This window comes from Cheilinus undulatus, linkage group 11 (assembly GCF_018320785.1).
Source record: "Cheilinus undulatus linkage group 11, ASM1832078v1, whole genome shotgun sequence".
In the NCBI taxonomy this organism is placed as follows: Eukaryota; Metazoa; Chordata; class Actinopteri; order Labriformes; family Labridae; genus Cheilinus; species Cheilinus undulatus.
Window position 1 is genome coordinate 232,685 of NC_054875.1, and position 14,816 is coordinate 247,500.

At 46.7% G+C, this 14,816-nt stretch overlaps 1 protein-coding gene across 1 annotated transcript in view; it reads left to right on the top strand.

Annotated features, from left to right (window-relative positions):
• Positions 1–14,758: 14,758 nt before the first annotated feature.
• Positions 14,759–14,816, top strand: part of hck (HCK proto-oncogene, Src family tyrosine kinase) — a 54,554-nt gene continuing 54,496 nt past the window's right edge. The window contains exon 1 of the mRNA XM_041799099.1: positions 14,759–14,816. This exon is cut by the window's right edge and continues 147 nt beyond it. The gene's annotated coding sequence lies outside the window, so the exon portion shown is untranslated.

Consider the following 14,816-nt stretch of genomic DNA (forward strand, 5'->3'; position numbering starts at 1 on the left):
ATTCTGACCTGTAAATGGCGTGTTGTTCTATCCTGTAAATGGTGTGTCTTTCTGACCTGTAAGTGGCGTGTCTAACTGTCCTGTAAATGGTGTGTTTTTCTAACCTGTAAATGGCGTGCTGTCCTGACCTGTATATGGCGTGCTGTCCTGACCTGTAAATGGTGTGTCTACCTGTCCTGTAAATGGTGTGTTTTTCTAACCTGTAAATGGCGTGTTGTTCTGTCATGTAAAGGGTGTTCTGTTCAGACCCTTAAATGGTGTGCTGTCCTGACCTGTAAATGGCGTGCTGTCCTGTCCTGTAAATGGCGTGCTGTCCTGACCTGTAAATGGCGTGCTGTCCTGTCCTGTAAATGGCGTGCTGTCCTGTCCTGTAAATGCATGCTGTCCTGTCCTGTAAATGGTGTGCTGTCTTGACCTGTAAATGGCGTGCTGTCCTGACCTGTAAATGGCGTGCTGTCCTGACCTGTAAATGGCGTGCTGTCCTGTCTTGTAAAAATGGCGTGCTGTCCTGTCCTGTAAATGCATGCTGTCCTGTCCTGTAAATGGTGTGCTGTCTTGACCTGTAAATGGCGTTCTGTCCTGTCCTGTAAATGGTGTGTATTTCTGACCTGTAAATGGTGTGCTGTCCTGACCTGTAAATGGCGTGCTGTCCTGACCTGTAAATGGCGTGCTGTCCTGTCCTGTATATGGTGTGCTGTCCTGTCCTGTAAATGGCGTGCTGTCCTGACCTGTAAATGGCGTGCTGTCCTGTCCTGTAAATGGCGTGCTGTCCTGTCCTGTAAACGGTGTGTCTTTCTGACCCTTAAATGGCATGCTGTCCTGTCCTGTTAATGGCGTGCTGTCCTGTCCTGTAAATGGCGTGTTTTTCTGACCTGTAAATGGCGTGTCTAACTGTCCTGTAAATGGTGTGTTTTTCTGACCTGTAAATGGCGTGTTGTTCTGTCCTGTAAAGGGTGTTCTGTTCAGACCCTTAAATGGTGTGCTGTCCTGACCTGTAAATGGCGTGTTGTCCTGACCTGTAAATGGCGTGCTGTCCTGACCTGTAAATGGCGTGCTGTCCTGACCTGTAAATGGCGTGCTGTCCTGACCTGTAAATGGCGTGTTGTTCTATCCTGTAAATGGCATGTCTAACTGTCCTGTGAATGGCGTGCTGTCCTGTCCTGTAAATGGCGTGCTGTCCTGACCTGTAAATGTCGTGCTGTCCTGACCTGTAAATAACGTGCTGTCCTGTCCTGTAAATGGCATGCTGTCCTGACCTGTAAATGGCGTGCTGTCCTGTCCTGTAAATGGTGTGTTGTCCTGACCTGTAAATGGCGTGCTGTCCTGACCTGTAAATGGCGTGCTGTCCTGACCTGTAAATGGCGTGTTGTTCTATCCTGTAAATGTCGTGTCTAACTGTCCTGTTAATGGCGTGCTGTCCTGTCCTGTAAATGGTGTGTTGTCCTGACCAGTAAATGGCGTGCTGTCCTGACCTGTAAATGGCGTGCTGTCCTGACCTGTAAATAGCGTGTTGTTCTATCCTGTAAATGGCGTGTCTAACTGTCCTGTAAACGGTGTGCTGTCCTGACCTGTAAATGGCGTGCTGTCCTGACCTGTAAATGCTGTGTTTTTCTGACCTGTAAATGGCGTGTTGTTCTGTCCTGTAAAGGGTGTTCTGTTCAGACCCTTAAATGGTGTGCTGTCCTGACTTGTAAATGGCGTGCTGTCCTGACCTGTAAATGGCGTGCTGTCCTGACCTGTAAATAACGTGCTGTCCTGTCCTGTAAATGGCGTGCTGTCCTGACCTGTAAATGGCGTACTGTCCTGTCCTGTAAATGGTGTGTTGTCCTGACCTGTAAATGGCGTGCTGTCCTGACCTGTAAATGGCGTGCTGTCCTGACCTGTAAATGGCGTGTTGTTCTATCCTGTAAATGTGGTGTCTAACTGTCCTGTTAATGGCGTGCTGTCCTGTCCTGTAAATGGTGTGTTTTCCTGACCAGTAAATGGCGTGCTGTCCTGACCTGTAAATGGCGTGCTGTCCTGACCTGTAAATAGCGTGTTGTTCTATCCTGTAAATGGCGTGTCTAACTGTCCTGTAAACGGTGTGCTGTCCTGACCTGTAAATGGCGTGCTGTCCTGACCTGTAAATGCTGTGTTTTTCTGACCTGTAAATGGCGTGTTGTTCTGTCCTGTAAAGGGTGTTCTGTTCAGACCCTTAAATGGTGTGCTGTCCTGACTTGTAAATGGCGTGCTGTCCTGACCTGTAAATGGCGTGCTGTCCTGACCTGTAAATAACGTGCTGTCCTGTCCTGTAAATGGCGTGCTGTCCTGACCTGTAAATGGTGTGCTGTCCTGACCTGTAAATGGCGTGCTTTCCTGTCCTGTAAATGGCATGTTGTTCTGTCCTGTAAAGGGTGTTCTGTTCTGACCCTTAAATGGTGTGCTGTCCTGACCTGTAAATGGCGTGTCTAACTGTCCTGACCTGTAAATGGCGTGCTGTCCTGACCTGTAAATGGCGTGCTGTCCTGTCCTGTAAAAATGGCGTGCTGTCCTGTCCTGTAAATGCATGCTGTCCTGTCCTGTAAATGGTGTGCTGTCCTGTCCTGTAAATGGCGTCCTGTCCTGTCCTGTAAATGGCGTGTCTAACTGTCCTGTAAATCCTGTGTTTTTCTAACCTGTAAATGGCGTGTTGTTCTGTCCTGTAAAGGGCATTCTGTTTTGACCCTTAAATGGCATGCTGTCCTGCCCTGTAAATGTTGTGCTGTCCTGTCCTGTAAATGGCGTGCTGTCCTGTCCTGTAAATGGTGTGTCTTTCTGACCTGTAAAGGGTGTTCTGTTCTGACCCTTAAATGGTGTGCTGTCCTGACCTGTAAATGGCGTGTCTAACTGTCCTGACCTGTAAATGGCGTGCTGTCCTGACCTGTAAATGGCGTGCTGTCCTGTCCTGTAAAAATGGCGTGCTGTCCTGTCCTGTAAATGCATGCTGTCCTGTCCTGTAAATGGTGTGCTGTCCTGTCCTGTAAATGGCGTCCTGTCCTGTCCTGTAAATGGCGTGTCTAACTGTCCTGTAAATCCTTTGTTTTTCTAACCTGTAAATGGCGTGTTGTTCTGTCCTGTAAAGGGCATTCTGTTTTGACCCTTAAATGGCGTGCTGTCCTGCCCTGTAAATGTTGTGCTGTCCTGTCCTGTAAATGGCGTCCTGTCCTGTCCTGTAAATGGCGTGTCTAACTGTCCTGTAAATGCTGTGTTTTTCTAACCTGTAAATGGCGTGTTGTTCTGTCCTGTAAAGGGCATTCTGTTTTGACCCTTGAATGGCGTGCTGTCCTGACCTGTAAATGGCGTTCTGTCCTGACCTGTAAATGGCATGCTGTCCTGACCTGTAAATGGCGTGCTGTCCTGTCCTGTAAATGGCGTGCTGTACTGTCCTGTAAATGCATGCTGTCCTGACCCTTAAATGGTGTGCTGTCCTGTCCTGTAAATGGCGTGCTGTCCTGTCCTGTAAATGGCTTGCTGTCCTGTCCTGTAAATGGCGTGCTGTCCTGTCCTGTAAATGCATGCTGTCCTGTCCTGTAAATGGCGTGCTGTCCTGTCCTGTAAATGCTGTGTCTAACTGTCCTGTAAATGCTGTGTCTAACTGTCCTGTAAATGCTGTAACTAACTGTCCTATAAATGCTGTGTCTAACTGTCCTGTAAATGCTCTGTCTAACTGTCCTGTAAATGCTGTAACTAACTGTCCTGTAAATGCTGTGTTTTTCTAACCTGTAAATGGCGTGTTGTCCTGACCTGTAAATGGCGTGCTGTCCTGTCCTGTAAATGGCGTGCTGTACTGTCCTGTAAATGCATGCTGTCCTGACCCTTAAATGGTGTGCTGTCCTGTCCTGTAAATGGCGTCCTGTCCTGTCCTGTAAATGGCGTGTCTAACTGTCCTGTAAATCCTGTGTTTTTCTAACCTGTAAATGGCGTGTTGTTCTGTCCTGTAAAGGGCATTCTGTTTTGACCCTTAAATGGCATGCTGTCCTGCCCTGTAAATGTTGTGCTGTCCTGTCCTGTAAATGGCGTGCTGTCCTGTCCTGTAAATGGTGTGTCTTTCTGACCTGTAAAGGGTGTTCTGTTCTGACCCTTAAATGGTGTGCTGTCCTGACCTCTAAATGGCGTGTCTAACTGTCCTGACCTGTAAATGGCGTGCTGTCCTGACCTGTAAATGGCGTGCTGTCCTGTCCTGTAAAAATGGCGTGCTGTCCTGTCCTGTAAATGCATGCTGTCCTGTCCTGTAAATGGTGTGCTGTCCTGTCCTGTAAATGGCGTCCTGTCCTGTCCTGTAAATGGCGTGTCTAACTGTCCTGTAAATCCTGTGTTTTTCTAACCTGTAAATGGCGTGTTGTTCTGTCCTGTAAAGGGCATTCTGTTTTGACCCTTAAATGGCGTGCTGTCCTGCCCTGTAAATGTTGTGCTGTCCTGTCCTGTAAATGGCGTCCTGTCCTGTCCTGTAAATGGCGTGTCTAACTGTCCTGTAAATGCTGTGTTTTTCTAACCTGTAAATGGCGTGCTGTCCTGACCTGTAAATGGCGTTCTGTCCTGACCTGTAAATGGCATGCTGTCCTGACCTGTAAATGGCGTGCTGTCCTGTCCTGTAAATGGCGTGCTGTACTGTCCTGTAAATGCATGCTGTCCTGACCCTTAAATGGTGTGCTGTCCTGTCCTGTAAATGGCGTGCTGTCCTGTCCTGTAAATGGCTTGCTGTCCTGTCCTGTAAATGGCGTGCTGTCCTGTCCTGTAAATGCATGCTGTCCTGTCCTGTAAATGGCGTGCTGTCCTGTCCTGTAAATGCTGTGTCTAACTGTCCTGTAAATGCTGTGTCTAACTGTCCTGTAAATGCTGTAACTAACTGTCCTATAAATGCTGTGTCTAACTGTCCTGTAAATGCTCTGTCTAACTGTCCTGTAAATGCTGTAACTAACTGTCCTGTAAATGCTGTGTTTTTCTAACCTGTAAATGGCGTGTTGTTCTGACCTGTAAATGGCGTGTTTATTTGACCTGTAAATGGCGTGCTGTCCTGTCCTGTAAATGCATGCTGTCCTGTCCTGTAAATGGCGTGCTGTCCTGTCCTGTAAATGCTGTGTCTAACTGTCCTGTAAATGCTGTGTTTTTCTAACCTGTAAATGGCGTGTTGTTCTGTCCTGTAAAGGGCATTCTGTTTTGACCCTTAAATGGTGTGTTGTCCTGACCTGTAAATGGCGTGTTTATTTGACCTGTAAATGGCGTGCTGTCCTGTCCTGTAAATGGTTAGTCTCTTTGACCTCTGATTTTTTAATTCTGTCTTAGATGTCCCAGTGTTGAGGGGTTAGACCAAAGACTTCCTCAGTCCCTTCATACACGGACCTCTCCATCATCCCCGTCCAATGTCATGGTGGCCCCCAGCAGACATGGCATTCATTCATCCATTCTTTGTCGTCCTCAGCCAATCAGAAGCAGTCCAGGCTCCTCCCCCTGGCCTCTGTCTGACCTCTCTGATTGGATAAATGCTCCTGTCTCTACCCTGGTGACCTCCCCATCAGTAAAGCCCCACCCACTAAGATTCCCTAACCTCATCGTTAGTGGTCCACAGAGCAGGATGCCAGCGGTGTCAGCGGTGGGCTCAGCGTGGTCTAAACAGAGTCCACTGAAGCCCCCCAAGGAGCCCACAGTCCTCTTCAGGCTGAGGGGAGTTCCTGATGGTCAGACTAAGACCCTTGATAAGAAGGATGAGACTGCAGACGGAATCAGAGAGGGGTGGGAGGGTCCTCTAGACCTGTCAGAGCGAGGGAAGAGTAAGACCACAACCAGCAGAGACGACAGTGAGGTAACCTCAGACAGCATCAGCCCCAAAAGGAAGAGCGATCCACCAGCAGAGAACTTGCCTACCCATCTCCCGTCATCATCATCAGCGACCGATCAGGACAAAGGTCTGGATGACGATGCCACAGAGCATGACAATGCTGTTACAACAGGAAATAAAGGGGTAAGATACCTGAGTCCAATGGTTGAACTGTGTCTAATGGTTTACCTGATTCTAGGGTTGACCTGAGTACAATGGTTGAACTGAGTCTAATGGTTTACCTGATTCTAGGGTTGACCTGAGTCCAATGGTTTACCTGAGTCTAATGGTTTACCTGAGCCTAATGGTTTACCTGAGGCTAATGGTTTACCAGAGCCTAATGGTTTACCTGAGTCTAATGGTTTACCTGAGCCTAATGGTTTACCTGAGCCTAATGGTTTACCTGAGCCTAATGGTTTACCTGAGGCTAATGGTTTACCAGAGCCTAATGGTTTACCTGAGTCTAATGGTTTACCTGAGCCTAATGGTTTACCTGAGCCTAATGGTTTACCTGAGTCTAATGGTTTACCTGAGTCTAATGGTTTACCTGAGTCCAATGGTTTACCTGAGCCTAATGGTTTACCTGAGCCTAATGGTTTACCTGAGTCTAATGGTTTACCTGAGTCCAATGGTTTACCTGGGTCTAATGGTTGACCTGGGTCTAATGGTTGACCTGGGTCTAATGGTTGACCTGGGTCTAATGGTTGACCTGGGTCTAATGGTTGACCTGGGTGTAATATTTGACCTGGGTCTAATGGTTGACCTGGGTGTAATATTTGACCTGGGTCTAATGGTTGACCTGGGTGTAATGGTTGACCTGGGTCTAATGGTTTTTGGTGTTGTTGATTCAGCAGGTGGTGACCGAGCAGACGGAAGAGCTTAATGGACACATGGAGAAGAAAAAGGTCCCTGTCCTGACGCTTTCTCTCCGTCCAGGTACAGACCACATGCACTCACCTGTCACATCTGTTTGTCTCCGTATGTAGAACAGGCCAGGTGAATGACGTCCCTGTGTCCTTTTTTCACAGTAGTAGTCCTGGAGAGTCTGAACTCAGCTCTACAGAAACAGGAGTCATCGCCAGACAGACAGGTGAGACAGTGACAGGTGAGACTGACAGGTAGGTTGGTCACCTGCTGTGGATTTGTAGTCACCTGACCTTTATCTGTCTCATTACAGTCATCATCATTTGGGGCGGAGACAGGAAGTAGCTCTGAAGGACCTGATGAAGATGATAGCACGTCTGGTCCAGAGACAAAGCAATGCCACACCAGGAAGAGGGCGTGCGAGGAGGCGGAGTCAGACAGTAAGGCCCATCTGTGACTTTAGCCCATCTTCCTCTGATTCCAGTGACCTTTGACCTTTGATTTGATAGATATGCAGAGATTTAATGAGTGTTCAATTAGGGCATGCTGGAGTAGTTAGTCTGGTTCATAACGTCTCCCCCCAAACTCCAGGACCAGGTCTGACAGCAGATGTTATTCTTGAGGTCAGCCTAAGGGTGGTGGTCTCTACGATCTTCATCCCTGTCATCATCAGGTCTCAGAACTCCAGCACTAAACCATCAGAGGTCCAGGAGCTGAATCTGTCTGTGAAACCTTCATGACTCTCAGCAGATCTCTGAGTGAGAACTAGACTGAGACAGACAACAAAGCGAGTGTGCTGACAGACGTCTCTGAATCTGCACTAGGGGGACCACAGAGAGTCAGCAAAGATCAGGGACCAACAGAAGGATGGTAGACCTGAATGAGATGATAACAACCCAGTGGAAGGTCTCTGAGAGTCTCTGAGAGTCTATGATGGTAAATTATAGACTCTGATAGACTCTGATGGTCTCTGGTAGACTCTGATAAACTCTGATAGACTCTGATAGACTCTGATAAACTCTGATAGACTCTGATAGACTCTGATAGTCTCTGATAGTCTCTGGTAGACTCTGATAAACTCTGATAGACTCTGATAGTCTCTGATAGTCTCTGGTAGACTCTGATAGACTCTGATAGTCTCTGATAGTCTCTGGTAGACTCTGATAAACTCTGATAGACTCTGATAGACTCTGATAGTCTCTGATAGACTCTGATAGTCTCTGATAGTCTCTGGTAGACTCTGATAAACTCTGATAGACTCTGATAGACTCTGATAGTCTCTGATAGTCTCTGGTAGACTCTGATAAACTCTGATAGACTCTGATAGACTCTGATAGTCTCTGATAGACTCTGATAGTCTCTGATAGACTCTGATAGTCTCTGATGGTCTCTGGTAGACTCTGATAGTCTCTGAGAGTCTATGATAGACTCTGATAGTCTCTGATAGACTCTGATAGTCTCTGATGGTCTCTGGTAGATTCTGATAGACTCTGATAGTCTCTGAGAGTCTATGATAGACTCTGATAGTCTCTGTTGGTCTCTGATAGACTCTGATAGACTCTGATAGTCTCTGATAGACTCTGATAGACTCTGGTAGACTCTGGTAGACTCTCATAGACTCTGAGAGTCTATGATGGTAAATAATAGACTCTGATAGTCTCTGATGGTCTCTGATGGTCTCTGATAGACTCTGATAGTCTTTGTTGGTCTCTGATAGACTCTGATAGACTCTGATAGTCTCTGGTAGACTCTGATAGACTCTGAGAGTCTATGATGGTAAATAATAGACTCTGATAGTCTCTGATAGTCTCTGATAGACTCTGATAGTCTCCGATGGTCTCTGATGGTCTCTGATAGACTCTGATAGTCTCTGATGGTCTCTGATAGTCTGTGATAGACTGAACTAGCAGGCTTTTAGAGAGAGACCCTGGCTCAGCATGAAACTTTGGTCTTTACTGGTCTCAGTGGATGGAGGTAGTCCTAATGTCAGACCAGTTTAGAACCCCAGACCCAGACCAGATCTGTCTTGGATCAATAAAGCCTTTAAGTTTGGTCTTGTTCCTAAAAATGATCACTTCTTGTTTTTGTTTTTTAGATGTTCAACCGCAGAGAAAGATTCAGATCACAGTGAGGACCCCTGAGAAGAACTCCAGCTAGACCCAGACCAGATGGGTGGTTGACCACATGGGGGCACTAGAAGACAATTCAGACAATCTCAGAGTGATCTCCTTTAAAGACCACAGGATTATTGACCCCCCACAGGCCGCGTACAGATCCATGATGACCCATGTTTGCACCATAAACATCCTCCTCCTCTCCTGCAGACACAGAGAAGATCTAGAGAGGAGGAGGGCGGGGCCAGAGGAAAAATGACCACACAAGTAGAAAGTCCAGACCAGAGTCAGGTTTGATCCATGATCAGGTAAAAACAGAGACAAACTAACATGAAATATTCAGACGGTCCATGTCACACTGAGGTCAGACACCACCATCTCTTACTCTGTTACCATGGTTACTGTGTCAGGTCAGGTGACCACACAGACAGTGGTACCAACCATTCATCATAACATCATCATCATTAGAGACACAGTAACCAATCATCTTCTTCACTGTTAGACCGTATCTGTCCATCCAAGCGTCAGGATGAAACCAGTTTCTGAAGGTCATCTGATGTTCCTGCCAAAATCTCCCATTTCCAACTGTCGTGGTCATCCCTCTACAAGACCATCAAGGCGGAGATGAAGAAGAAAAGTCAACCATGCTGGACTTCCTGTTGTGTGTTCTTGATTGATGTCTACTGTGACTCTACACCAGTAAATTCAGGGCGGATGAGTCCTGAACATGAGGACTTCTAGACCATGATATCACGGTGGTTCATTCAGGACCACTCTGTTATCAATTTAATTATTTTTATTTACGATCAGTTATTCATTTGCTCATATTGCTGTTACTAATATTTGGTGTTGTGGCTGTCCTGGGACCTCCAGAATTAAATGATTAAGTCAGATGAAGGAGGAGCTGGGGTTGAAGAGGGTGGAAGAGGCCCGCTGAGGGAGCAGCAAAGAGCAGTTTAAATATGGCGGCATGTGTGAGATCAGCCAATGGTGTGCTTGGAAGCGAATCAGCTGGCCATCAGCTGACAAGAGCTTGATGATATCAGCTGATCTCAGTTTTAGGGCAGCGTTGGACTCTCTGACCTGCCTGAATTAACTCTTTACACTCTAATTATGGTGTAGAGTCTGATCTTAGGATTGGTCCTGAAAAACTCCCAGAGACTCATCAAAGCTCCCTTCAGTGGTTTGTGTCGAAGGTAAGTCCTGAATGAGCTGAGATTAAGACAGCAAATCCATCTTCTAGAGTTCGTTATGAAGCTGAGAATAAAAACAGAACAGCTCAGACAGAATAAACGTGGCAGCCAAGCAGAGTGGGCAGAGCAGGAAGTACCACCAACCAGATGTTTGTATTTTAACAGTCATAAAAACGACCAGACCGTCATCTCAGGATTTCATCCTCTTGTTTTCATTGTTTTGATGAAACCACATTCCTGCCGACAACGCCAACCGTCCTCCATGTTTGATTTTCTCCTGAAGTCTTGTTTGGTCCTGTGGGTTTCTGTGAGATCTCACATCTATGAAATCATTCACTCTAAAGACAACGGTCCCAGGACAGTCTGAGGAGGACAACGGTCCCAGTACAGTGTGAGGAAGACAACTGTCCCAGTACAGTCTGAGGAGGACAACGGTCCCAGTACAGTCTGAGGAGGACAACGGTCCCAGTAGAGTCTAAGGAGGACAACGGTCCCAGTACAGTCTGAGGAGGACAACGGTCCCAGTAGAGTCTGAGGAGGACAACTGTCCCAGTACAGTCTGAGGAGGACAACTGTCCCAGTACAGTCTGAGGAGGACAACTGTCCCAGGACAGTCTGAGGAGGACAACTGTCCCAGTACAGTCTGAGGAGGACAACGGTCCCAGTAGAGTCTGAGGAGGACAACTGTCCCAGTACAGTCTGAGGAGGACAACTGTCCCAGTACAGTCTGAGGAGGACAACTGTCCCAGTACAGTCTGAGGAGGACAACGGTCCCAGTACAGTCTGAGGAGGACAACGGTCCCAGGACAGTCTGAGGAGGACAACGGTCCCAGTACAGTCTGAGGAGGACAACGGTCCCAGGACAGTCTGAGGAGGACAACGGTCCCAGTACAGTCTGAGGAGGACAGCGGTCCCAGGACAGTCTGAGGAGGACAACGGTCCCAGTACAGTCTGAGGAGGACAACGGTCCCAGGACAGTCTGAGGAGGACAACGGTCCCAGGACAGTCTGAGGAGGACAATGGTCCCAGGACAGTCTGAGGAGGACGGTCCCAGTACAGTCTGAGGAGGACAACAGTCCCAGTACAGTCTGAGGAGGACGGTCCCAGGACAGTCTGAGGAGGACCACAGTCCCAGGACAGTCTGAGGAGGACCATAGACAGTAAAGAGGCTTACTGTCATATAGATTTATTCAAACCTCCATGGTCCCGGTCCTTATGGACCAGAGGACTCTCAGAGGCATTAACTCGGCCTGACTCATTAACATTCACAGGTTTTTCTCTCTGCAGCCTCGCCTCTTAAACCTTCGTCTTCTCCTCGGACCGTGTTTCTATATTTTTGTTTCATTTTCCCGGTATCGCCGTCACAGCCGGCTTATTGTACCACAGAACACCCCCCGCCCTGTTCTCAGTGACCAATGAAGAAGAAAAAGAAGAAAGCACCAGTTCCTCTTCCTCTTTCTCGTTTTCAGAAAGTACAAATTTAGCAAGTCTGAACTTTCCGCTCTCAGCTGGGCTGTAGGGGGGGTGGGCGGGTGTGATTTACAGTGTTGTGAGAAAGTTTCATCCCCTTCCTGATTTTAAGCATGTCTGTTAGATTGTCAAACTGGCGTGTAAATCTGTCTAATATTGTCTAAATCCCAGACCCAGACACTGTGGTGGTTTAATCTGACTCTCCTCCTCTCTGACGATGTTTTATTGATTATTTTGGGGTTACTTAGTTCTATTTTGTATTATTGATTGTAATGTTTCCATCAGGTCTTTGTGAGTCCATCAGACTCCATTAGTCCAGGTTCCGTCGATGGCCATTGTTAACGTCTGTTGTTAAAGCATGACTCTATCATGGTCCTAGTCCATCAGTGTAAATCTTCCTGTCACATGTGTAATCCTCGGTGTTATAATCTGTCTGTGTGAGTGATGACATGATGATGTAATCGTCTTTCTGTAATAAAATTTTAGAAGAAGTCAAGTTGAAGTTTATTTATATAGCACATTTTAAAACCAGCCTTAGCTAACCTTTACAGGCTTAAAAACATGTTAACAGCTATAATGAACAATAAAAGCACAATCAGTGACTCACCGAAACAGAATGAAACAGCAGCATTAAAAAGAATATCAGTGTCCAGCTCAACGTGTGGTTTCTCCTGGTTGAATAAAATAAAATTAAAATTAAACAGCAGTGTGGTCAGCACAGACTTAGAATGATCTATCGACTGAGCAGTCTGATGTTAAAGCTAAACTGTTCCAGTCTAGCAGCAGCCACGGCCAGCGCCCCGGGCGTCTGGTTTTAGACGGCATCCAGGAACTTCCTGAACATCCTGTAAGCTGACCTCAGCCAGAGAATTTCAATAGTCTAAACGAGAGGTGATAAACACATGGACTATCCTCTCAAAGTCATCTGGAGCATGATGCTGCTGAGAAGCATCCCCACAGCACGATGCTGCCGAGAAGCATCCCCACAGCACGATGCTGCCGAGAAGCATCCCCACAGCACGGTGCTGCCGAGAAGCATCCCCACAGCACGATGCTGCCGAGAAGCATCCCCACAGCACGATGCTGCCGAGAAGCATCCCCACAGCACGATGCTGCCGAGAAGCATCCCCACAGCACGATGCTGCTGAGAAGCAACCCCACAGTACGATGCTGCCGAGAAGCATCCCCACAGCATGATGCTGCCGAGAAGCATCCCCACAGCATGATGCTGCTGACAAGCATCCCCACAGCATGATGCTGCTGACAAGCATCCCCACAGCATGATGCTGCCACCAGCGTGCTCCACAGTGGGGATGGTGTGTTTGTGGTGATGTCAGTGTTTGGCGTCTTGTCTGATGGTCTCAAAGCTCCATTCTGGTCTCATCAGACCAAAGACCTTTCTTCCTCTTGACCATGGAGTCTCCCACAGTCCTTCTGGTGAACTCTAGTCCAGATTGAATCTGAGTTTTCTTCAACAGTGTCTTTCTCTTTGCCACTCTCCCATAAAGCTCTGACTGGTGAAGAACCCGGCCAACAGTTGTTGTCTGCAGAGTCTCTCCATCTCAGCTGCTGAAGCTTGGAGCTCCTTCAGAGTAGTCATAGGTGTCTTGGTGTCCTCTCTCACTAGTCTCCTTCTCGCACGTCCACTCAGTGTGTGAGGACGGTCTGATCTAGGCAGATTTACACATGTGACATATTCCTTCATTTCCTCGTGATGGATTTAACTGAACTCTGGGGGATGTTCAGAGACTAGGAGATGTTTCAGGAGTACTGATGAACCAGTGACTGGACCTTCCAGACTCTGGTATCTTTATACTTCAGTCAGTAACTGTGAGACTTCTAGCACCAACTGTCTAGACCTCTGTTGGATTAGGTCAGTCTCTTTAAAAGAGTGAATATTTATGTACTCACTGATTCATCATTACAGATTTTAATTTCATTTACATTACGTTGTAGAAATCTGGTTTCACTCCGGTTCAGTGTTGTGGAAACATCAGTGATGAACAGTGACAGTGGTTCTTAAGAACAGACATCATGGCTGGAGTTATGGAAATGAGCTGTGGTTTGATAATTAAACATCAACTCTGTGGTCAGAAACCAGTTAAACCAGTTCATCCACACTGGAAGGGAGAGTCCTGACCATCAGACTCCAGTTAAACCAGTTCATCCACACTGGAAGGGAGAGTCCTGACCATCAGACTCCAGTTAAACCAGTTCATCCACACTGCAAGGGAGAATCCTGACTATCAGACTCCAGTTAAACCAGTTCATCCACACTGGAAGGGAGAGTCCTGACCATCAGACTCCAGTTAAACCAGTTCATCCACACTGCAAGGGAGAGTCCTGACTATCAGACTCCAGTTAAACCAGTTCATCCACACTGGAAGGGAGAGTCCTGACCATCAGACTCCAGTTAAACCAGTTCATTCACACTGGAAGGGAGAGTCCTGACCATCAGACTCCAGTTAAACCAGTTCATTCACACTGGAAGGGAGAGTCCTGACTATCAGACTCCAGTTAAACCAGTTGAGATCAGCTGGTTTCCTGATCTGTGCTGGTGTGGTCTCACCTTCACCAGCAGGAAGTGAAGATTAAACTTTAATGACTGACTTCCTCTTCCTGTTTCTTCATGTCTTTAAGCTCTGACTGATGCTGTTAGTCACCTCTGACCTCACCATCAGGTTAACGGCTGTTTTTATAGCTCCTCCTCTTTTTAGTGATGACATCAGAGATACATCTGCTGACTACATCATCATCATTGTGGTCATCATCGTCCCTCCTCTGTCTGTTTCTCATCAGCCCCCCCCCCATCCTCGATGATGAAGGATCAATGACACAGCTCTATGAATTATTATTATTATTGATATTATTATTGTTATTATTATTATTCTATTTATTATCATCATTATATTATTGGTATTATTTTATTAATTATTAATATTATAATCATTATTATATTATATTTCTAATGATAATAATAATAATAATAATAATATAATTATTATTGTTATTATTTTTATTTTTATTTTTATTGTTTGTTAATATCTTTATTTGTAGATGTTAAACCTACAGGGCTAATTATAAACTTTTGGTTTCATTGAAGCAGCAGTTTGAGCTGAGAGTAGCTGATAGTGAGAGAACTGTCACCGTCTGTTTCCTCCTCTCTCTCTCTCTTTCTCTCTCATACCCCCCCCCCCCCCCACACACACACACACACACACACACACACACACACACAGACAGGCAGTGTTTCTTCTCTTCCTCTTTTTCTCTGCAGCCTGACACGCTCTCTCCTTCCTCCTGTGGCTCAGTGCTCTGTTTTCCATCGAACCGCCCGCATCT